Below are 24869 nucleotides of genomic sequence, written 5' to 3' on the forward strand. Positions count from 1 at the left end.
GGGAAGGTGGCGCAGCCACCATATCAGATGGAGTTGGTACAGCGCTGTCTGGCTCACAACTGACACCTGAGCCTCCATGGACAACTGGGAGTCTAAAATGACCCCCAGGCTGCGGACCTGGTCTTTCAAGAGTAGCCGTACCCCATTCCACACCAGGTCAACATCCCCCAATCTCCTCTTGTCTCCCACCAAAAGTACTTCAGTCTTGTCAGGGTTCAACTTATTCCTCTCCATCCAGCCACTCACCGTCTTCAGACTCACCCGTCTCCAGACAGGGATTCTATGGCCAACTTTGGTGAAGATTTGAACAAGAGGTAGAGCAGCTTGTCATCTGCATATTGATGACTCCGCAGCCAAACCTCCTGATGATAGCCCCCAGCAGCTTCACATAGATGTTAAATAGCATCAGGGAGAGGATGGAACCCTGTGGTACCCCACAAGTGAGCAGCCACGGGTCCGAAACCTCCTCTCCCAGTGCTTCCCTCTGGTACCTGCTGGAGAGGAAGGACCGGAACCACCGTAATATGGTGTCTCCAATGCCCAACCCCTCCAGGCGGTCCAGGAGGATACCGTGGTCAACGGGTATCAAAAGCTGCTGAGAGGTCGAGGAGAACAAGGAAGGAGCATTAGCCCCTATCCAGAGCCCTCCTCATATCATCCACCAAGGTGACCAAGGCCGTTTCTGTCCTATGCCCAGGCCTGACGCCCGACTGAAATGGATCTAGATAATTGGCTTCTTCCAAGTGTGCCTTCAACTGCATTGCCACCACCCGCTCAATCACCTTGCCCAAAAATGGCAGATTCAAGACTGGGCGAAAGTTGTTCAGAACTTGGGGATCCAAGGGGGGCTTTTTAAGGAGCGGTCTTATCACTGCCTCCTTGAGAGCTGATGGCATTACTCCCTCCTCAAGGGAGGTGTTTACCACCACCCTGATCCCCTCACCCAGCCTCTCTCTGGAGCTCATAATGAGCCAAGATGGGCAAGGATCAAGTAAGCAGGTGGTCGGCCTTACAGATGAAAGCACCTTGTCCACTTCATCAGAAGGAAGAAGTGGAACCTATCCCACAAAACCGGTTTGCCACAGGCTGCCTCTCACTCACTAACTGTATCCACAGCGCATGGAATAACACTCCTAATGCAACATCACAAATCCTGTTTCCCCGCTGCCATCAGACCATGGTTGGTGTGGCAGTGCATCAGGATGTATAATGAAGAACTGCTTATACACTGCAGCAGTTCTTCACTGTATACAGTGCAGCAGCCTGATGTGGGTGAAATACAGACAGAGAGGGAGCATGAGGGAGATGAGCCAGTGTGGCAGACCTGTCTCACTTATGAAGTATCCTGATGGCATTTTGGTCCCCATGGAGTTAGCTACCTAGTAAAACCTATGAAATATGATATTAACTTGTTCTGCTGGGATTGTAACTGACAGCCAGAATCTCAGGATTGTCCTAATCCACATGTCTCAGTTAGGATGTTGTTATAGAGAAGTTGGCAGTGCCCAAGTTATATTCACAGCCATAGGGATGTATAGGAACAGGGTGCCCATTCCGTACACAACAAAGGAAGTAAATCAGCCTAAACATCAGTATTCTATCCTAATTGATTTGAGGACAGGCTGTTTATGTTAAAAAACAACAACTTCCAAATTACTTTTATAGATTGTGCAATGTTCCACATAAATATTCTTGATGAGCAAGTATATGCCGCTTCTTATTTAGACTGTGGTTAGGGGGTACTGATTAGTAATTTCTACAATTGCTGCATATGGATACAGGTATAGGCTAGTGATTCTCTTTCTTCCTATGTAGAATCTCTCTCTCTCTATCTATCTGAAACAGCACAAACATTACCAAGAGGAGGAAAAACTGTGTTCTCTCTCAAATTGACAAAACTGTCAGACAGAAAGATCTGGATAAATAGAAAGTAAGAATGTGATATGCTTTAAAATCTTCACTGAAATACTATGGTAATCTGATTTGAATTTTGGTGAAAATCTGTTTAAGAAATTGAGTAAGTGGCTCCCCTGCCAATTAAAGAAAAAAGCTTGAATTTCAGATCCCTCCCCCCCCCCCCGAATTCATGTAGCTGAGCAATGGAGAAGAGAGATGTAAATTGTGTTGTCAGAGGAAATTGAAATGCAGAAAGTACAGACAGTGATAATTACCTTAATTACCCCATGCCAGAATACATGTGTTAGTCTTTAAGGTGCCACAAGACTCTTTATTGTTTTTATAGCTGAGCAGTAAGTTTAGACAGTTTCATCTTCCTGACCTATCTGAATAAAAGGGGTTAGAATGAAGCTTTGCCATCCTCCACTATAAATAAGAAGCAGCTATTGATTAAGTCAGGATCCAAAGAACTACTTTAGGCACCAAGGATTTGTGCATTCTGAGTGGGATTTGACCAGCAGTATATCTTAAAATGCTTTTGAGTCTCTCTGAGTTTCAAAAGCAGTTTAACAAGTGACAGGTGGGTGGAGGCTAGTACACCAAACTAGCTGAACAATTCTTTGCATTCTGTCCTATATGTTTTATGCAGATCTACAGACACCAGGCGTGAGGCAGAAGTGTAGAACAAACCAAACTCCTTGGCCTGCTCAGATGCTACTGAATAAGTTTCTAGCAGTTGGGCAGCAAGAAATAATTGTTTGGCTCCTAAGATAAGTGAATGAAAGGATAGTTTCCTGTTCCCTCCTGTAGTCACCTGTGCCTGTGGGAGACATCTCTGGTGGGTTGCAGGTGGGGGTGCGGGCTTCTCCTGAACAATGTGGAATGGGGCACAGGGGCTGCTTAGAGAGGAGGGAATTTCCCAAAATAGGGCAGAAGGTAGAAGGCACCTGAGCCTCAAGTGACAAAGATGGCTCCAGGAGAACCCCCAAGGTATGAACCTGCTCCTTCAAGGGAAGTGGAACCCCATCTAGAACAGGTTGACAACCTTCCATCTGCTCAAAAGAACCACCCACTAACAGCATCTCACTCTTGTCTGGAGTGAGCTTCAGTTTATTAGCCCTCATCTGGTCCATTGTCTCAGCCAGCACTGGTTTAACACATCCACAGCCTCACCCGATGAAGGTGAAAAGGAGAAACAGAGCTGCGTGACATCAGCATACCAACGACAATGCACTCCAGAACTCTGGATGACTGCAATGTTAATGTTAAATGCACTAACAAAGTTAATATATTTAGTAGATAATGCCATTAATGGTGAACTGTTATTTATATTATATGTAATAAGCTGGCAAATCCCGAACAGAACAGTAATTAAGAACTGACAGTTTGGAAAATTGGTAGGACAGGAGTTGGGTTGGATGTCAGGCATTCAATAATAGTTATAGAGATCCAGAAGATGAACAACAAAGCCACAGTCTTCAGGTCAGGGGGGCAGAATCTCAGGTCTGGACCCCAATCCAGCCCTTCAGGGGTCCCAGTCCAGCCCTCTGGGTTTTCCCCAAAAGCCACACACCCTTCCACTTTCCCCCCAGTTATCCCCATTCTAAAAGCCTCTCCTAAGATTTACTTACTGGAAGTAAGAGCTTTAAGCTACAATACGCTGGTGGTTTTTTTGTGGGCAAGGTGTGTGTGTGTGTCCCTGCTCCTTTTGCCTTTGGCCCTGCTCAATGCCAGAATATAGGGATGCTGGAGAAATCTGCTGTGGATTCAAGTTTCCCAGGAATCCAACGTCTGGATTCCACAGCAGACCAGTACCCCCTTACCTGGCACATTTGCCGTAGTTCGTGGGGCACTCCCAGCTGTCTAAAAGGCACAATAGACTAATGGCAGCTGCATCATTGCATCATTTATGGCATTTGTGGTTGTAGAACACTTCCTTCTAGGTAAATTGTGGCGTAAAAGTCCCTCAGCAGCCTGGATTTCTCTGTGGCAGATACGCCCCCCCCCCCCCGGATGTCAGGGCATTAGCCCATCCCTACTGGAATATGGCCCCTGAGAGGTTCTCTGAAATAGGATCTGGCCTTTGAGCTGAAAGAGGTTCTGCAGCCCTGCTTTCAGTCTCTCTATATAATCTCTTCATAGTAAAAATTTAGACAGCAATTTAGTGAGTATTTATCCATTAAATCTTCTCACATTATGTAAACGTTTTCTTGCTCCATACATCCTTGCTCCATGCACTGCTGAATATATATTCAGAGCTTGGAAGCTATCTCCCAAACTGGGAGATAAGCAGTTCATAGTCATAATTGCAGTGCTAAAGATGTCATATCTTTGCTCCTTTTTAGGTGACCCTATGTGTTGGCTGGGTGGGGTGCTTTGTGCCATAGAATGATATGTTGGGTGTGTGTGGAATTGACATAAAATACCTGCAGATTCTGTGAATGAAGTTATAAACATATTTTAGAAGTAACCTTTCCTGCCTTTTGAATGCCTAGCTATAAAAATAATAATACTATCTTTCCCCAGGTATAGTAGATTTTAAACTATGTTACTAGTCAGTGGAATGTCTAAAAAGGAACAATAGATATTGGCAACCCTGTTAATATATGTCAGACCACTTAGGGCAGAATTGAAATGAGGCACACAAACGCAGACATTATTATCATGCAGTCATACATCGTTACAGTGGCGGAGGAAACCTCCCCAAAGAATTTTATCCACCTCCTTCATTTTGGGGGAGCTTGATCAAATCAATTAAATGCAATGGAGGGAATGTGCCAAAATGTATCTGCTCATGTCAATTCACTGGAGTCCAAGAAGATAACACTTTCGACGAATTTGGCTCCATTTTATTCTTCTTGAAGTACAGGCGGATAAGAAGAGAGAGTTATAGCCCTGTTAATAATATGCTTAGCAGCAGTGGCAGTAACCCAAACCATTGCTGCTCCTTCAACAATTCTTCACTGAAACTGAAACTATTAATGCATTCTGTGATTATCATCAGAAAATAAGTGAGGCAATCCCAGTAGGAACCAAAACAACGCTTACTTCATCACAAGATTATTTATGCATTGGGATATCTATAATGGTGAGTGCCAGATTTTGAAATCTGACTTGAACATCTCTCTTTTCAGCAGTTTCCCCAAGCTTACTGTTACATGAGGGCTTGAGTATGAATGCAAATACTGTGTAGGACTTGTTTCCATCATTTACTTAGAACGCACTAATGATTCGCCAGTCCAGCTGTGTTCAATGCACAATGGAATGATTGGACATCCTTGCTCACAGAGACATGGTGATTTCTCTCCCCTTATCCTTTCAAGAATATAGATATACCAACCAGTGCTGTTACCAGTGAGTGGGATATGATGGCAGTTGAAGCTAAGAGGCTATCACATTATGAATAGGACTGCTTTGAACACGAATCCAAGCATACCAGAATAGCTCTGCTGTCATGGCTGGAAAAGAGGTTTCTGAACAGAAAATTAGAGAAGAAAGGATGCCTGTGTGTGTGTGTGTGTGTGTGTGTGAGAGAGAGAGAGAGAGAGAGAGTTATTTAATTTCTGTGGTTAAGTCCACTCTTACTTTAGATCACAGTTTGATTAGGGATGGGTAAAATTTGTTCACATAATTTCACACTTTTGAACCACTATGTGAACTGAAATTCAGTTATCTTTCAAAATTCACACTTCTCTGAATTTTGTAATGGGGTTCTCCAATTTTTTAAAAAATGCATACAAAAATGAATTATTTTAGGGAAATTGCTTGCAAAACAATGTGTATATTAGGCAAAAAGGCATACAAAAATGTGTGTAGTAGGAGAAATATGCACAGATGTGCCTAGGAACTTTCATAGAAATGTTTTAAAAAATTATCATAGTTCATGGCAAACCAAACGTAAGACTGGAGAAATCGGCAAAATTTGAGATGAACCAAATTTAAGATCGGAAAGATGAAAAATGGAGAGAAACTGAAATTGACAGATTCATCCATCCCTAATTTTGATACAAGAAATAAATCATAAGGTTCTCCCCTGATGCTGCCGCTGCCCCCACCCCCACAAGCAATAATATGATTTGAATGGAGCGCCTAAAAGGCTTGCTACATCAGTCATTCTGGATGGAAAGCAAGAAATATATTTAGGGTGCAAACCTATCCATGTTAAGACAGAAAAAAGTCCTACAGCTTCCAGCAGGACCATTTTTTCTGTCTAAACAATAAACATGCATAGAATTGCACCCTTAGTATTGTCCCCTCCCACATTTTTATTTGCAATTTAGGGCACAATCCTATGGCCACTAGTCAGTGGCTAGATGGCCATAGAATTAGTTGGTTCCCGGGAACCAACCTTGGAGCCTGCGCTCTGAGGTCGTTCCGGAGAACTGACCCCCCACCCCCTCCTGTGCTGCCTTGTAGGCAGCATGGATCAGTCCCATGTGACGTGCGTGGAAGAGCAGTGCAGAGCGGGGAAAACAGAGCGTACCTGGGGGCGGGGCAGGGCAAGGAGGTCAGAAGAGCCGGTAAGACACTTCCTATGTGTTGTCCAGCTGCCTCTCCCCATGCTCCTAGGTCCCGGGGCTAGACATCCAAAATCAGCTGTCTAGCCACGAAACCAGGGCACGGGAGCAGACAGGAGATCCGTTCCTCACCACTTCTGCCACCCTGCACTGAATAGGCAGTCGCCCCCGGGGTTGTAGGCAACCGTTGATCACAATAGGATTGCTCCATTACTTAGTATTGTTGAGTGAATTTGCTATTTTCAAGTAGAATGAGGCACTTCCCAACTTCCACAATTCATTATGGCCCTGGTTCTATAAGATACCTTGCTTCTTTCAGGTTTATATCCTTGCAAAGACATCTGTTGCATAACACTGTTGTTGTTGTTGTTGTTGTTGTTCTTTAATCTAGTGTATCCTTCCCTCAGCTCAGGGGAGACCGGATTTGCAAATACATTAACAGGTCCAATAAAATCAAGAGAAAAAAAAACCTTCATGGTGACTTTGTGTCCTACAAGAAGCCTTCTTTGACACCACCTATCACTTCACTTTGCTAGTTTCAATGATCTCTAAAATTAAGAATGATTCGCATGCAGAATATGACCTTTGCCTCTTAAGAAAGCTTGGCTTAGAGCAGGGATGGGCAACATATGGCCTGCAGGCAGCCCCCCTCCCCCTGTCCCCCCCATGCCTATTTTTTTAATCAGAAAGAAGGGGAGAAGTTGTGATTTGCCACCAAAATTCAGTGTTAAGCTGCTATGGAAGCTTAGATTGGACAAATTTAGCTCAAAACCAAGCCCTCGACAATCCCTCCCCCAGAACAGGAGCAGAATCATGGTAGCCTTGCAGCTGGCATAATTTCCCTCCCATTAATATTAATGAGAGGGAAACTGTTTAAGGAAGAAAAAATGTGGTGGAGGAGGAGGAGGAGGAAGAAGAACAACAAGAAGAAGATGAAGAAAGTCTGCCTTTTCCTTTCTTCTGTCCTGCTCTCAGTGGGACGTTGGGTTCTTCAGAGACTCCAATGTTAGAGCTTTCCCCCGACCCCAAACATTAGGATTGCACTGTAAGTGTAATATAGTTTAGAATGTCCTTTATAGCTTTCAAGTCTCAGATAGCAATAGCATCAATTACAATCCATATGGCATGTGAGGGAGTGAGTAAGAACTCCTAAGACATCCCAGAGCAATGTATCTCAAGAACAAAGCTAACAGGTCTTCACTTTTTCACTTTTTGCATGCACATAGTGGTATGTAGATAATACATCTCCCCTGTTACATTATGGTATCCATCTACTTTTGCATCTCCCCCCACCCCAATCCCTATTTAGTATTCTGGCTTTATTCTAGGCATCTAAAATTTTTCAGTTCTCTAACGATTTAAGCCTGCAGTACTTTTACACTCAAGATCTTTTGTTGCCAGAAGTGGAGTCCTTAGGGCCAACACTTTAAAGAGTCTTGTGGCACCATTCAGAACCAACTCCTGCTTTTATCTACCTCCACCCTATTGAGCTGCCTGAAGCACTTTGCTTCACCCTGCTGCATGGCGAGGCTCGCCCTGTTTTCAGTTCTGCCAGCCTTTTAAATATTTGAAGACAACTTGGTTCATCTAGTTTTCTCAGGCATTCTGTGTTCTAAGTATAATTATGCTGAAGCAATACAGTATCATACAGTTATATTACAGAAACATCTTTACTAGAAATGTCTGCACTTTGTATTGCTTTTCTTTGAGGGTTTTTTTGGGGGGGGTATATTGCTTTTCTTTGAACAGAGAGCTCTCATCAAAACGGCTGAGCTTTCACTTCCATATTGGGTAAGATCAAATGTGTAACCTGAGCAGTTGGACGTGCAGGGTTTGGGGTTTTTGTTTGTTTGTTTGTTATGTTTATTCAGAGTGGAAAAACTAAGTATGTGATTGTCACATGCTGTGATCTACATGCATGCTGCAGTTTATTGACAACACAAATAACAAATGTTATAGGAATGACCTCTTGTATATTACCATATACTCAGTAAGAACAAATGTCATTAATGAATGTACTGTAATAACCCAGTTGGGAAGACAACTGCTCTGGTAGCAAATCAATGTCTGGGTGAAATGATAGAACATTGGTTATGAATACAAGACACTCATGTCCAAATCCCAAGTCCTGCAAAATTCTGTGATGAAAAGTCTTATGCAAATGAAAGTAAAGGATGGCAGTCATAGTTCATGACTTATCATTACTGTTATAAAACATAGTGGGCATGCTGGAAACTGGACACAGCCTCCATTGCCAGAATGACGGTTGCCCTGATGTACACATGCATGTATACATGCATATATATATACATGCCCTGATGTACACATGAATGTATACATGCAAATGGGGGCAAAAGAAAACATTATAGCTACTAAGGACTAGCCATCTCCATCAGCACAATCACAGGTATTCCTGATGTCATCATAATCTACTAGATATGGCACTTGTCCACTTGCCTTATATGGCATGCATATAAGGGAAGCAGCTTAGGACCTCGATATTTGAGGGAGTGCCTCTCCTTATATATGCCTGCCTGAGGATGGAGATCTGTAGGAGAAGGGAGATCTGCGTCCCACCAGTGCAAGACATACACTATGGTGGGACGTGTGAGAGGGCCTTCTCTGCTGTGGCACGCCAGTTTTGGAATGTTCTCTGTTTGGTGGCCCGATTGGCAGATGTTGGTTTCGTTTTGGTGCCAAGTTAAAACATGGCTTTTTACCAAAGCCTTTGAGGGCTAATTAAATTCCCTGAAGTTGTACACTGTTTTAACTGTTTTATTGTTTTAGAATTTCCAGTTGGTATTAGCTTGTTTAATGGTTTAATATGTTATTAGCTGTTTAAATGATTTACTGTTTCATAATGTTTAAGTTTATTTTATCTGTATCTTATTTTATCTGTATGCTGCCCTGATATATTAATGATATAGGGTGGGTTATAAATGTTTAAAATAAATAAATGAATGAACGAATAAATAAATAAATAATAAAAAAATGCATCAGTGGTAACATTGGCACATATCCGAGTGACTCCTTGAGGAAGGTTTGCTCTCCTCAATGAGGTCTGCTCAGCGCCAACACTGTCATCTTTTCAGCACTAGGTTAAGACTTTTCTCTACTCCCAAACATTTGATGGCATATGATGGGGCTTTTTAATGCTAGTTTTTAATTGGGTCCTAGTAGTTTTATTGTTAATTGTTTTTAACTGTTTCAAACTGGTTTTTTTAATGTTAAAGGTTTAATATATTTTATGCTGTGAACCACTGAGAGCGCTTTGGCTACTGGGCAGTATAGAAATGTAATGAATGAATGAATATCAATGTGTGTGGGTACTATGTCTGGAGTGTATTTGCAGACGACGACTTTGTAGATATGTACCTGGGAGGGATGGGCTGTTGGCTGTTAACAGTGTAAACTATGTATATCTTCTCAGAAGAAAGGCCCATCCCTCCCAGGTACATATCTATAAAGTTGCAGCCTAAATTCTGGATTGCCTTCCTCTGATTTGATGACATATACACAGTGAGAGGGGGTCTGCTGTGAAAGCTGATGGTTAAAAAAAAAAAAGCTAAGAAACAAGAACCAGCCTCTTATTTACATCTGTTCAGCATAGTGATGCAGATTGCAATTAATTAAAAAGTTTCTGGTGTGGTAAGAATAATCATACAGCTGGTATGCAAACACAGGACTTCCAAAGAGAATTTTATTCCAGATGGCTCCCCCTCCCCAACAAACAAAGAATTAATTGTAACTTTAAAGAAGACTCGGCTATGTCTGTATAAAAATAAATAAAAAAGAGACGTTTTCACTACTGAGGAATTTGAAATGACTTCAATTTAACAATTTCTGCCTTTGCATCATTCAAGTTTGAGAGAGCGCTTTGATCAGGCCTTTGCGTTATATAATTTATTAGAGTAAAGGGAAGAGGATAACCTTCAGATGTCTTCTGTGGTAAAACACTTTTGTTAAAAATGTTAAATGTTTGCAGACTAAAGACATGTTTGGCTGGGAGGCCCTAAAAATGAATAAACAAAATGGGACATGCTTGATTTTGTTATTTATCCCCTAGTTAAAGCAAACCACAAGAAAAGTGAATATAAATCATGCTTTATGATGTCTTGTTCAAAATACAGGCATACATTTTCTGTAGCTAACCTCAGTGTGGTGGTATTTTGCCATATCATATATAATGGCAATAGATATTCAGCTGGCTTTAGGGCTGTCAGTACAGCAATTTTGTTAAATCCATGCAGCTTCTTCATATATACAATGCAAATCCTGTAAAGGACACTTGTATATCCCTGGTGACATATGTCATAGATTTTTCTATTCTAGAACGGATCTGACAGTTACAATGACTGAAGGCTTGCATGTGGATTAAGTATATACCACAACACAGCATACAATTTTGTTTTCGATTTTATATTTATTTATTTATGCAACCATACACATGCACGCACACACAGAGCAAGACCCCCTGAAAAATTAGAAACCCCAAAAGGAAGATAAAAAGAGGCAAAAATTAATGCTTGTTTATAATGAGAAAAAAATAGCAATAAGACGAATGCCAGAACATTTGTCTGTTACTCTGTAATGCACATGTACATAGATCGTGCTATATATATAATCACCACCCATGTAGAACATCCGTTTCATCTCATATCCAGTTGAGGATTCCAATAGTAGATTTCCCTACTTGTTTTTTTCCCTCCAAAATGTGGTGGAGCCATGAAAATATGGCTTAAGATGGAAGTAGTCAGGAATGAATATGAGACACTTAAGCTGCAGAGTAAAACCCTGTTCAGGCATTATTCCCCCCATGCAATTAAACTTGTGTGAAGAGAGAGTGCGCCCCCTGCTTTTGTACCAGCCCAGCCATCACATCCACTGTTGAGCCCACTCCATGCTGTCCAACCAGCCGGGGCTTGTCTTTAAAGGAGAAAGCTGCTGAATGGTCATAGGTTCTTCTTGTGATCAGGAACCTTGAATGTTCTGGGTTCCTAATCATGGGGAGACCCTATGCACATTCATCAGGCTTCCCCTTTATAGACAAGCCCCCATTGCATGGATAACATGGGGCTGGGAGCAGGACCAGCATGCTCTATCTCCATGTGATCTGAACTGCATGGAGAGAATAACTCCTGAATTGGGATTAAGTCTCAGAGACTGTGTCAGAAAATATTGTGAACTGATCAAATAACACATGAGAAGAGAACGTACTATGCAGAGTAAGCAAACAAACAGAACTGGTAAAGACCATCAAGAGAAGAAAGTTACAATACCTTGGTCATATTATCCGAGGTGAAAAATATGCTATACTCCAACTCATTATACAAGGGAAAATGGAAGGAAAAAGATCAATAGGAAGAAGACAAACATCATGGTTGAAGAATTAGAGGGAATGGTTCAGCTGTACTTCTAAACAACTATTCAGAGCAGTGGTGTCAAACAAAAATAGCTATAATGATAGCTAACCTCCTATAGGAGATGGCACCATAAGAAGAAAAAGTCAGAGACAATCTCATGCAGTGTGACTCTACAAAGGTCTCTGGCTGTTTGGGCTGCTGCTTTCTGACATATTTTATTGATTGATTTACATATAAATATTGCATACATTTTTTGAAGTGGGGACAGTAGGGACCTTGGATGTCTGTCTGAAGCAATTCTTAGTATGGTGCAGAAATGTTACTGACTCCCAGTTCCTCGAGATATTGTTAGTCCTCATGATAATATTGGATGGTAAATATGTATTAAAATTAAATGTAAATTAAAATGATATACTCTCACTAGTGCTACTGGTGCTGAGTCATCACAGTTTAGAGGAAGTGGGTGTAGCTCAGTGATAGAGCACATGCTTTGCATGCCAGGTTCAATCCCTGGCATCTCCAGGTAGGGCTGGGAAAGACTCCTGTCAGAAACTCTGGAAAGTAGCTGCCATTCAGTATAGTCAATATTGAGCTAGATTGAGCCATGGTCAGACTCAATAGAAGGCAGGTTCTTATCCTTGGAGGTGGCAGGAGTGCACCTTAGCCAGCCCTGTTTTATGGTGGGCATGGTAACTCGGCAATCCCATGCTATGACTAATCTTTTTGGGATTAGCAATGACACTACTGAGCTAGACGGATCAATGACCTAACTTGGTATAAGGCATCTTCATATGTTTATGTATCCTCTCCTCATGTATGATGGGATAAAGCAGGGGTGTTGGTCCTCTTTCAGCCCAAGGGCCAGATTCAGTTTTGGAGAAGCTCTTGGGGCCCGCATTCCGGTGGCAGAGCTGAAGGCCCAAATACCAGCATACTTTAGTTGAAAATTCTTCCTGCCAGTCACTAAATCTTAGCAAAGGCATGTGGACCTTTTAGAATGGGGGAAGCTGGGCAAAACCTGAGAAATCACCAAACAATCAGCATTTGGGGGAAAGGGCAGGGCTGTGCAAAAGGGGATGGGGGCATGGCCATCTTAGGAACCCTGGAGAGCTGGACTGGGACACAAAGTGGCTCCCTATCTTCAATAGGGAGATCATAAAGCCTGGAAAGTGGGAAACACACAGCCTTCAATGCCATTTAAAAGGGAATAATCTCTCTCTCTGTATGTATGTATGTATGTATGTGTGGTTGTGGGGTGTAGGTGGGTAATCATGCTTCCCCACTTTTTTTTTTTTTAAAGGCTACCTGAGTGGTTGACTGACATAGCAGTGGACACCTTCAGGCTCCGAAAGACAAAGAAAGAAAAACAAAACACACTATAAGGAAAGGCCACAAAGTGGCACACACATGGGTGAGGAAAGATGCGTGTTGCTCATTACTAATGCTCTGACTTGGGGCAGGGAGAGAAGGACTTCCTAGATTTAACCCAAGCACTTCCCTTCTCTTCTCCCTTAAATACTGATGATCCATGATATTGCAGATGACTTGTTACATAACCTCGATATAGCACGGCGAGAGAAATGGACGGAGACCATAGAATCGCTCAATTTTAAAACGTCTAATAGAGAAGCATGGTCTTTGCTATGGAAATTAGGGGGAAGTAAGAAGAAAATAAATGATAAGACACACATTTCAACCAATAAGATCACGGCACACATATTGTCTACATCTAGAGCTACATGGGACAAAGTCCATACAAGACAAATTAGACAAAAACTTAGTGCTCTTAAAACTACTTGTCCTGAACAATCTGAATATTCACGCCCCTTTCCCCCCCTTTGAAATTACAAATGCACTCAAGGATATAAAAGCTGGCAAGGCACCTGGACATGATGGTATACATCCTGAATTCTTCCTGCATTGTGGAAAATATGCAAAAAGATGGTTGGCAGAATTCTTTTCGGATATTATGGAAACAGGTATAATACCACACAAGATAAAGTGAGCAAAAATCATCGCAAAACTCAAACTAGGAAAAACAAATGACCAACCAAAGAACAATTGACCAATCGCACTGCTAAGCACTGTCTATAAGCTTCTTGAAAGGCTTCTGCATAATAGAATCAACCAGAAGATACTCCAGATAATTTCAGTGGAACAAGCTGGATTTCGCCCCACACGAAGCTGCGCTGACCAAGTGCTTTCACTAACGACCTATATAGAAGCAGGATATCAGGCAAAGCAAAAAACATCAGTTGCTTTTATAGATTTAAGTGCAGCATATGATACAGTGTGGAGACATGGACTACTTTATAAATTAATACAAGTAACCTCGTGCCGAAAAACTACCCAACGTATTGATAATATGCTTGCTGGAAGAACTTTCTCTGTGACTATAGCAGAGGATACTAGCGTCCCTAAAATTTTAAACAACGGACTACCACAAGGCTCAGTTCTTGCACCTCTCCTTTTCAATCTATATAGATGACATACCACACACAAAGTCTAGGAAGTTTGGCTACACGGATGATTGGGCTATAGCCACACAACATAAATCCTTTGAGACAACTGAAGATGTCCTCACTTCCGATCTAGACACACTGGATAAATATTTCTGTAAGTGGAAGTTACAGCCCAATCCAACAAAGACGGAAGTAACATGCTTCCACCTTTGTAATAGATCAGTTGGCAGAGAGCTCAATGTTCAATTTAAGGGAAACCGGCTCAATCACAACATGCATCCCAAATATCTTGGGGTCACACTGGATAGGACACTTTCCTATAAAGAACACTTGATGAAGACTGCTGCCAAACTGAGAAGTAGAAATAACATTCTACACAAACTATGCAGCACTAGCTGGGGCTCAACAGCGGACATGCTAAGAATGACCGCACTCAGTCTGGTTTACTCAGCAGCAGAATACTGTGCCCCAGTGTGGCTTAATAGTAGGGATGTATGAAAGTCACTTACCTTTTAACGAAATGTGATTCGAGGTGGGGGGGAGGCACTCCGTCCCTCCCCCAAAAATTCTGGCCGGGGGGGAGGCGCTCCCCCCTCCCCCCCCGAATCCTGGCTGGCCGGGTCCGCAAATGGTGGCGGCTGTAGCCGCCGCCGTTTGCGTCCCTGCAGTCAGCCGTGATAGGCTAGGTAAATGTTTATGTAGCCTATCATGGCTGAGTAAAACAAAAAACAAAAAAACACATGCGTATGCAAATGGCGGCGCCCATGGGCGCCGCCATTTGCGTTCCTTATTTTGGCACGTCTAGTCTATGTAAACATTTATGTAGACTACGGCGAAAATAAGGGGAATGCAAATAGCATAGACGCTACGCTATTTGCGTTCCCCTTATTTTCGCCGTAGTCTACGTAAATGTTTACATAGACTAGACGTGCCAAAATAAGGAATGCAAATGGCGGCGCCCATAGGCGCTGCCATTCGCGTACGTACACGCATTTTTTTTGTTTTTTTTACTCAGCCTTGATAGGCTTCTTAAACATTTACGTAGCCTATCACGGTATTTTTTAAAAATCTAGCCGTGACAAAAACAAAAACAAAAAAAGTGATAGGCTACGTAAAGATTTACGTAGCCTATCACTTTTTTTGTTTTTGTTTTAACTGGAAATGGCGGCGGTGGCAGCCGGTCAGAAGACCGGCCGCCGCCACCGCCGAACCGCTGCTGGAGCTGCTGCCGCCAGGAAGATCTGCCCAAGGTAAGTCCCGTCCCGGGGGGGCGGGGGGAGGCAGACCGTTTCGCCACCGATTTCGGGGGGCCGAATGTGCTGCCATTCGGCCTCCCTGAGATTCGTGGCGAAATTCTCTGACATCCCTACTTAATAGTCCGCACACGGGAAAGATCGATACACAACTGCATGAATCAATGCGTATTGTTAGTGGGACGATACAATCTACTTCCACATACTGGCTGCCTGTTTTGAGCCATATACCACCTCCGGATGCAAGATGAAAGAGCGCCCTTCTTCAAGAATACCGGAAGATTATTGACAATCTCCAGCTACCAATATTAAATGAGGTAACCTACTTGGAGTGAAACAGGTTAAGATCGAGACATCCATCCATTTCTACTGCTAAAGCTCTTCTAGAAGATGATTTCAATATCCACAACATGTGGAAACAACATTGGCTAGGAAATTGCCCTCCACAGTGCCGAAGCTTGCCCTGCATCTTGGAAAAACCACCTGGATTTGACCAGCCCTGTGCGATACGGACAACCTTGAACTGAATTCGCACAGGTCTAGGGATGGCAGAGAATTCCACCATGGATCTTGGTGAGGCCGAATGCCAGTGCATTCGGCCCCCCAAAATCTGTGGCAGAACGGTCTGCCAACCCCCCGTGGATCCCCCCCCGGGACGAGACTTACCTGGGGCGGATCTTCCTGGCGGCGGCAGCTCCGGTGGCGGCTTCGGCGGCAGCTGGTCTTCTGACCGGCTGCCACTGCCGCCATTTGCAGTCTTGTCAGGTTTTTTTTTTTTTTTACAAGACGTGATAGGCTATGTAAAGACTTATGTAGCCTAAAACGTATGGCTTAAAAAAAAAAAAAACGCGTACGCAAATGGCAGCAGCTACGGCCGCCGCCATTTGCGTTCCTTATTTTTGGCAGTCTTAGTCTACGTAAATATTTACGTAGACTAAGACAGCGAAAATAAGGGGAACGCAAATAGCGTAGCGGATGCTATTTGCGTTCCCCCTTATTTTCGCCGTCTTAGTCTACATAAATATTTACGTAGACTAAGATGGCCAAAAATAAGGAACGCAAATGGTGGCGGCCGTAGCCGCCGCCATTTGTGTACGCGCATTTTTTTTTTTTAAGCCAGACGTGATAGGCTATGTAAGTGTTTACGTAGCCTATCACGGCTGACTACAGGGACACAAATGGCGGCGGCTATGGCCGCCGCCATTTGTGTCCCTGTTAGCCAGCGTCCGGATGTCCGGCTGCTGGCGGAGCCGGCCGGCGGCTCCGTGGAATCCCCGCGGAGTGGAGCCCGCCAGCCAGGATTCTGGGGGGAGGGATGGAGTGCCTCCTCCCCCACAGAGGAACCTGGTGGAGCCAGGTAAGGGGAGTTTCATACATCCCTACACAGGTCATGGTAGATGTGCAGATGCCCTTTATAAATGGGGCAAAACAACATCATCAAATTGTGATTGTGGGGTTGAAAAACAAACTATCCAACATATAGTGACAGAGTGTCAAAACCAAGCCTACAATGGAGACTTTGCTGATTTCCTGGCTGTGACAACAGAAGTAAAAAACTATATCTGTAACCTAGACATACGTTTGTAATATTCCTGTCTATATTTTATATTTTACATTTCATATTTATTATGCTCTATGTTTTTATTGTAATACGATGTAAGTGTGCCATACAATAAATAAATAAACTGCTGATCAGCCGTTGGCTGTGAGGGTTGGAAACTTTCAACTCCAGCAGCAGGCTCACACACCCTCCTAGTCCGTGTGAATATTTGTGTTCCAGGTCTAGAAAGTTTTCAGATGGATACTGAACATAGCAGCCCAGACCATGGACGTTTGGGGCAAACGCAGAGAATGTGTAAAAGGCTGGGGTTTGGTTCATTTACATATCCAGCAATTGCTGGGGACAGACTTTGATATATCTTTTGCTCCTTGGAGAACTATCTGTGAAGAACAAGAAGGAACCACAAGTAGGAGATTACTTTAGACAAGTGGATATTGCAACAAAATATTGCAGTGTATCCTTACCTGCTAACAGGGCTCCTGCCAACTATCCAAGTTAGCCCTGCCTTCCTCCCAGGACAGTATAAGCCAGCCTTCCCCAATCTGGTGCCCCCTGGAAGTTTTGGACCACAACTCCAATAATTCCCATCCATTGGCCATGCTGGGTGGGGCTGATGGGATTTGTAGTCCAAAACATCTGGAGGTCACCACATTGGGAAAAGCTGCTATAAGCTGTAATGGACTCAAGCTTAACAATTCACTTCGCACCACCTGTTTTTCCATTTCCCCCAGCTAGCACTCATTAGACAGTTCCAAGGGAGGGGGTTGCTCCCTTTGGCTGCTTTTTTTTCCTTTTTAATGTACTTCTACATACCTTAGGGTTGACTTGACTATCTGATACCTCCATCTTCTTTCTCAGTAGCCCTATTTTGGCTCCAGCCCTGTTGGCACTCAACCACTTGAATCCACTGTTACAGGAAATGATTTGAGTAGATTTCTGGTGCTCTTGATTCATGGTTCATTCCTGCATAGTGTATTTGGAATCTATTGTGCAAGACAATTTTTTCCAGGCATATTCCACCAAGAGTTACAGTTTTAAAATGCAGGTCATATTCTGTATTTCCAAAACTGTGAGCATCAATTCAAGTGGGGGCATAGGAGGAAGGCAAACCTGAGCAGTGAAGCCTATAATTGCCTGTCTATAGGTGATGATTGTGTTATCAGAAGCAAAAGAGCATGGCATTGTGGTGCATATATATCTATATCTATATCTATATCTATATCTATATCTATATCTATATCTATATCTATCACAAAGCAGGAAATGCACCTGAGAAGACATTCAGTACATCTAGGAGAAAAAAACAACAATAAATTGTTTGATTGAAACAATCAATAAAAAACCCCAGATCAATTTACAGCCATATATAACAAACCATCATCAAGCTGATCCTAGTGAAACAGTTTCTGTTAGTAGCAAAAAGAACCCGTTTAAGATTCAACTCTAATTTGATGGACATGACATTTCTATTAGATTGTAATGAATTAGACGTGAGAATTGCTGCCTTGTGCAGAGTCTAATTGAGCACCAATCAATCAGTCTTACTGAAATGTAATGTCATTATGAAATATAATAAAAAGCATTTGCTCTTTCAGGAGGGAAAGTAAACAGTGGGACTGGGCATCTTGATGTTGTGAAGGGCACATACTAATAAGCAATGCTTATTGCCAATGCTTCACAATTCGGTGCTGTCATTATGTAAATTCCAGTAACGTAGGACACAATGGGTTTCACATCATGAAGCTTTAAATTCCCACTTTTGGCAGCTTATGGTAGAATCCATGTGTTGAAAAGTAGCTTCTAAGATGGATATTGATAACATTGACACTGCTGTTATGCATTCCCCCTTACAGCTGAGGATTTTGTTTTCTTGAGAAATAATATAGAATTAGAAGTAGAACACGATCTTGCAGTGTGAATGCTTCTGTTTAGTGTACCAGTTAGTCAGCCATCACCTCTCCCAGGGGGCTCCATTTTATTCCCCCTCTCCACTGGTTTTTCATTCCCGCCCACCAGTAATTCAGGATTCTATGCCCACTGAGCATGCTCAGTCCTCATAGGCCCGTTTTTGGGATTCTCTCCCCCTACCCTTTAAGGACTTGTTGTTGTTGCTGTTGTTGTTGTAGTTCTGCAAATTTTGGGGTTCCACCGGAGCTTGCTGATACCCCCTCTTGTGTGTGTGTGGTACCATTTTGTCTACATAAACAACTATACTCAGATCTTGAACATCAGAAATAGATGGAATGATAACTTATATCTTCCTACCTATATTAAACACATTCAGGCTTTTGAATGGATGGCTTTTCTTAATTCAAAAGCTTGAAAAGTCCTACTAGGACTTCTACAATAAATGGCACCATCTCTCATCTTATGTGGCACCAACCTGGCAATAGCCATCTGTACTGGATTTTTCTTTGCATAGTTGGAAACTGCTTGATGGCCCCAGACTATAGACCATTTTTAGCCACAGCAATGCCACAGCTAATTCTTGGCAATTGGGGCAGAACCTGCAAAGGTGTCAGAAGTTGACAGAAGGTGTCTTTAGTGATCTATGGTGACAGGGTATATAAGGACAGGGTATAAATATTTTAAATAAATAAATAAATAGTGATGAAAGCACTTTTTTCTGATATTCTCATAACATGATGCAAAACTCTCAGCTCAGTGATAATATGGATGATTCTCTGCCCCCCCCCCCCACAAACTGCATAATGTTTTTCTGGTACTCTGTATTTATCTATTCACATCTGTTTTCATCCCTACCTGCCCACACCCATAAACCTCAACTCTACCCTCTTTTAAGTAGCGTTGTTACCCATTTGCAACACAGTTTTTCTGTGTAAGAGCAGGGCCAGCCAATGATGCAAGAACTCCAGTGATGGTTTTTTTTGCTGGCAGTGGGGGTAGAAGTTAGGTTGCAGCACTAGGCTTTCTTCACATGGAGCTTTTATCCTGTGATTGAGATTGCTCCTTCACGGAAGTTTGCAGGCTCTTTACATGACGCCATGACCCTCCAAGGCATCTCCTGCACTAAATGCCCTTTGTTCTGTTTTTAAACACATCACAGATAATGAGCTATGAAATTACCCCGTTGTGTTCCGCTTTAGTTTCCTCCGTGAAAAGAGTAAAAGTGGCAAGAAGAGGAGTGAGATCAATGAAAGATAATGGAAGACTCAGATACCAGGAGAAGGAGAGAGAAAGGGGAGGGAAAAAGGAAGCGGGTGAAAAAGGGAGTTGTTGTGATCCTGCATTTAAAACGGAAGCAGAAAGCCGTTTTAAATGCAGGATTTTAGGCTGGTGTAGAGATGCCCCCAGAATCAATGGACTGCAGTATCTCAGAGACATAGACCCAAAGGCTCAAATGATCTAAACGAATGCCTCGCTACTTATTTACACCATAGGACTATAAATGTTTGACTATATAAATAATTTGTATTTTTTTCCTTAAGAAATAAATTATCTCATCCACTTGTAATGCTAAACTGTGGATTAGCCTTCCAAGGATGAGCCTGAGCAAGCCTCCAGCTCATGCGCTCACCTTCCAGTGCGGCCATGAGGAAGGGTTGGGAAGTTTTCCCTTTCTGTTAGACTAACTGTCTGCAGCTTGCTATGACATTCAGACCTGAACAAACCGCAGGTAATCTTAACTATGTATAGTGGAAACAAGCCAACTTCAAACCATAGTATATGAAGGCAGCTTCTTTCCACTAACCATATTTAAGATTAACCAGTTTAGGGTTCCAATATAAAACTAAACTATGCTTAATCTAAAACGGATGCAAAAGCTTCTGATCTCCTCCTTGTTGCTATGCCAGAGCAAGAAAAGGGAGGAGGGTTGGGTGAGAGCTCAAGGACTGTGGTGCAATGTGCAAACTGCAGCGTAATGTGCAAACTGAGTCACTGTAATGTTTAATGTTCACATATTTATTACGTATTAGAGAAGGTAAATGAAGGTTTATAAAGAATATGAAAGGAATTAACATTTATTCTTCCAGTACTGGAGAACTAACAAATTAAAAGACAATTGTTGCATTGATTTTATGACTGAATTGCAAAGTGATATTTTTGTATTGAGAAGAAAGAAGGAATTTGGTAAGTATGTGGAAACTAGTAAGGAAATATATTAGTAAGAAGACTACAATGTCTGGCTTGGATTTAGAATTTCTGAAATGGTATTATATATTGGTTTTCAATTATTGTAATTCAGGTATATTGGTGTTTGTGTAATGCTTATTTTTTGTATGCTAACGTTTATATTTTTTTCTATACTATATTATTTATCATAACTTTCTTAAAAAAAGACCTAAATGCAAAGCATATACACAGGCTAAAATAAAAAAGGTTTATTGTTCAAAAGCAAGAACGATAAAACATATGGAAAAACAAATCAAAAGCAGCATTTAGGCAAAATGTGTACATTTTATGTTGTTGATAACCAATATAAACGAAATGGAAGATATTATAATGAACTTCTATTGCATCCATTCTGTATACTCTGTAGGAAAGCGTAACACCTTTTCTTTGCTAAAGTTAAGTAGCGTTTGACCTTTTTAAGAAACAAACCAGATGAAAATTGTGCGCATTCATAGAGATTTACACAACCTGAAAAAAGGGAGACCAAACTACATGGTTTAAATGCCAGTCTTGAAAATTGGCAGTTTACAACTCACTCCAGATATAATGTTATTACGCCCTTTCAGAGGGTACCTGTTTTGCTGACAGTCTGTTGCCATTAGTGAGGAGAATTTATTCTGTGAGCGATCTTAACATACGCATTGCAGGCAAATTGGATTAGTCCTTGCATAGTTGCTCATAAATGGTCTCCATAAAGCAGTTGAGTACCCACCCTGACTTGTGTTTGAGATGCAGTAACAGATGTGGCAAAGCACTATGTTCTGAATGCTGCTGTGTCCAATTTGGAGCGAACATCCAAAGTATGTGGCTGAGGACTGGCCTCTGGAAAGCGTTGCCTGATGATCTATTGGCATGTGCATTTAAAATATGGGAAACAGGAATTCACTTTCTTGAACAGTTACATAAGGTAGCTGTTTAAATGGCCAGATCACATTTTCTTCCTTCCTTTTTTTCTTTCTTATCCTGTCATTTCTCCAGGGTGGTCAGGGTACTATATATGGTTTGCCTGTCCATTTTTGGAGGCAACTTTTGAGGTGGGTTAGGCTAAGAGAGGGGTGCAGAACCTCTTTCAGTCCTAGGGCCAAATTCCATTTCAGAGAAGCACTCAGTGGCTGCATTCTGGTGGTGTGTGGGGCCAAAGGCAAAAGGGGCGGGTCCAACATACTAAAAATACTTGCATATTTCAGCTGGAAGCTCTTCCTGCTAAGCTTTAGAAGAAGCGTTCTAGCCTTTTAGTTTTGGGGGGAAAACTGCACAAAAGCCAGGAAACCACCACATGATTGATGGCTGGGGGAAAGGGGTGGGGCCAGGGGAAGGGGCATGGCCATCTAGGAACCTGCCGGGCAGGCTTTGGATCCAAAGAGGGCCAGAGGTTCATACCAGCAGAAATCCCTGGATTTCCAAGGAGTTCTTCCAGGTCGTCACTCAATAACTGTGATCTGTGTTTGGTTTTCTAGTGACACAGCAATGTTACCTTAATCTTTCATTATCTCATGGAAAATATATATATATATATATATATATATATATATATAAAACATAATGTGGTGGGAACGGTATGTGTGCAGAAGTGGACTATGTAGGCCAGGGAGAGCTCTGGAAGCCAAAAGTCTTGTGGGACGGGGAGGAAGGAGGAGTTATCCAGACAGGGGTCTGTGACATGATTTAGAGAGAGGCCTGATTTGCATGATCAGGAGTTGACAAATAATGTATCTGTTGTTCTCCAATATTGGATCACTGTCTTCTCTGGAAAATAACCTGCCTGGGTATAAAGGGAAATCTAACTGACATTTATGCTATACGGCTCCTAAAACATAGAATCATAGAATAGTAGGGTTGGAAGGGGCCTATAAGACCATCGAGTACAGCCCCATGCTCAATGCAGGAATCCAAGTCAGTCAGAGCATCCCTAACAGATGGCTGTCCAGCCTCATCTTGAATGCCTCCAGCATGGGTGAGCCTACTACCTCCCTAGGGAATTGGTTCCATTGTCATATTGCTCTCACAGTCAGGAAGTTTTTCCTGATGATCAGCCAGAATCTGGCTTCCTGTAACTTGAGCCCATTATTCCATGTCCTGCATTCTGGGATGATCGAGAAGAGATCCTGGCCTTCCTCTCTGTGACAACTTTTTAAGTACTTGAAGAGCGCTATCATATCTCCCCTCAGTCTTCTCTTCTCAAGGCTAAACATGCCCAGTTCTTTCAGTCTCTCTTCATAGGGCTTTGTTTCCAATTCCCTGATCATCTTCGTTGCCCTCCTTTGAACCCTCTCCAGCTTGTCTGCATCCTTATTAAAGTGTGGTGCCCAGAACTGGACACAGTACTCCAGATGAGGCCTAAACAGTGCTGAGTAGAGGAGAACTAGTACTTCCTGGGATTTGGAAGCTATGCTTCTATTAATGCAGCCCAAAATAGCATTTGCCATTTTTGCAGCCATATCACATTGTTGGCTCATATTCAGCTTGTGAACTACAACAATTCCAAGATCCTTCTCGCTTGCAGTGTTGTTGAGCCAAGTATCCCCCATCTTGTAACTGTGCATTTGGTTTCTTTTTCCTAGGTTCAGAACTTGGCATTTATTCCTATTAAATTTCATTCTGTTGTTTTCTACCCAGCGCTACAGTGATCAGCATTCCCTGCATCTCCTCCTCCAAGTCATTAATAAAATGTTGAAGAGAACTGGGCCCAGACTGAGCCCTGCTCGTTACCTCTGCCCAGTTTGAGAAGGTCCCATTGATAAGCACTCTTTGAGTCCGATTCTGTAGCCATCTGTAGATCCACCTGATTGTTGTTTCATCTAGCCACTTTGAGCTAGTTTGCTCATCAGGATATCATGGGGCACTTTGTTGAAAGCTTTGCTGAAGTCGAGGTATATTATGTCCACAGCATTCCCACAGTCCACAGGGAGGTTACCTGATCAAAAAAGGAGATCGGATTCGTCTGGCAGGGTTTGTTCTTGACAAATCCCTGTTGGCTTTGAGTAATCACTGGATTGTTTTCAAGGTGCTTACAGACTGATTTCTTGATCATCTGCTCCAGAATTTTCCCAGGGATTGATGTCAGACTGACTGGTCTGTAGTTCTCAGGTTCCTCCTTTTTACCCTTTTTGAAGATAGGGACAACATTAGCCCTCCTCCAGTCATCTGGCACTTCACCTGTCCTCCATGATTTCTCAAAGAGAATAGACAGCGGTTCTGAGAGTTCTTCTGCCAGTTCCTTTATTACTCTAGGATGCAGTTCATCTGGCCCTGGAGATTTGAACTCATTCAAAGTAATTAGGTGTTCCTTGACCATATGCCTATCAATCTCGAGCTGCAATCCTGCCCCTTCAGCCTGTACTTTGCCTTTGCCAGGGGGGTCATAGACCCTCTTTTGGGAGAATACTGAGCCAAAGTAGGAATTGAGCACTTCTGCCTTTTCTTTGTCATCTGTTGTCACTTTGCCATCCTTATTTAATAGCTGAACCACCATTTCTTTCCTCTGTCTTTTACTGTGCATGTATCTGAAGAAAGCCTTTTTGTTGCTTTTAGCATCCCTTGCTAACCTCAGCTCATTCTCAGCTTTAGCCTTCCTGACGCCATCCCTGCAATTCTGTGCTACCTGCCTGTACTCTTCCTTTGTTGCTTGTCCTTCCTTCTACTTCCTATATGTGTGCTTTTTTTCAGGTCATCTCTAAGCTTTT

This window comes from Heloderma suspectum, chromosome 5, assembly GCF_057233095.1.
Source record: "Heloderma suspectum isolate Gila_16-S chromosome 5, 16-S_ref, whole genome shotgun sequence".
NCBI lineage: Eukaryota > Metazoa > Chordata > Lepidosauria > Squamata > Helodermatidae > Heloderma > Heloderma suspectum.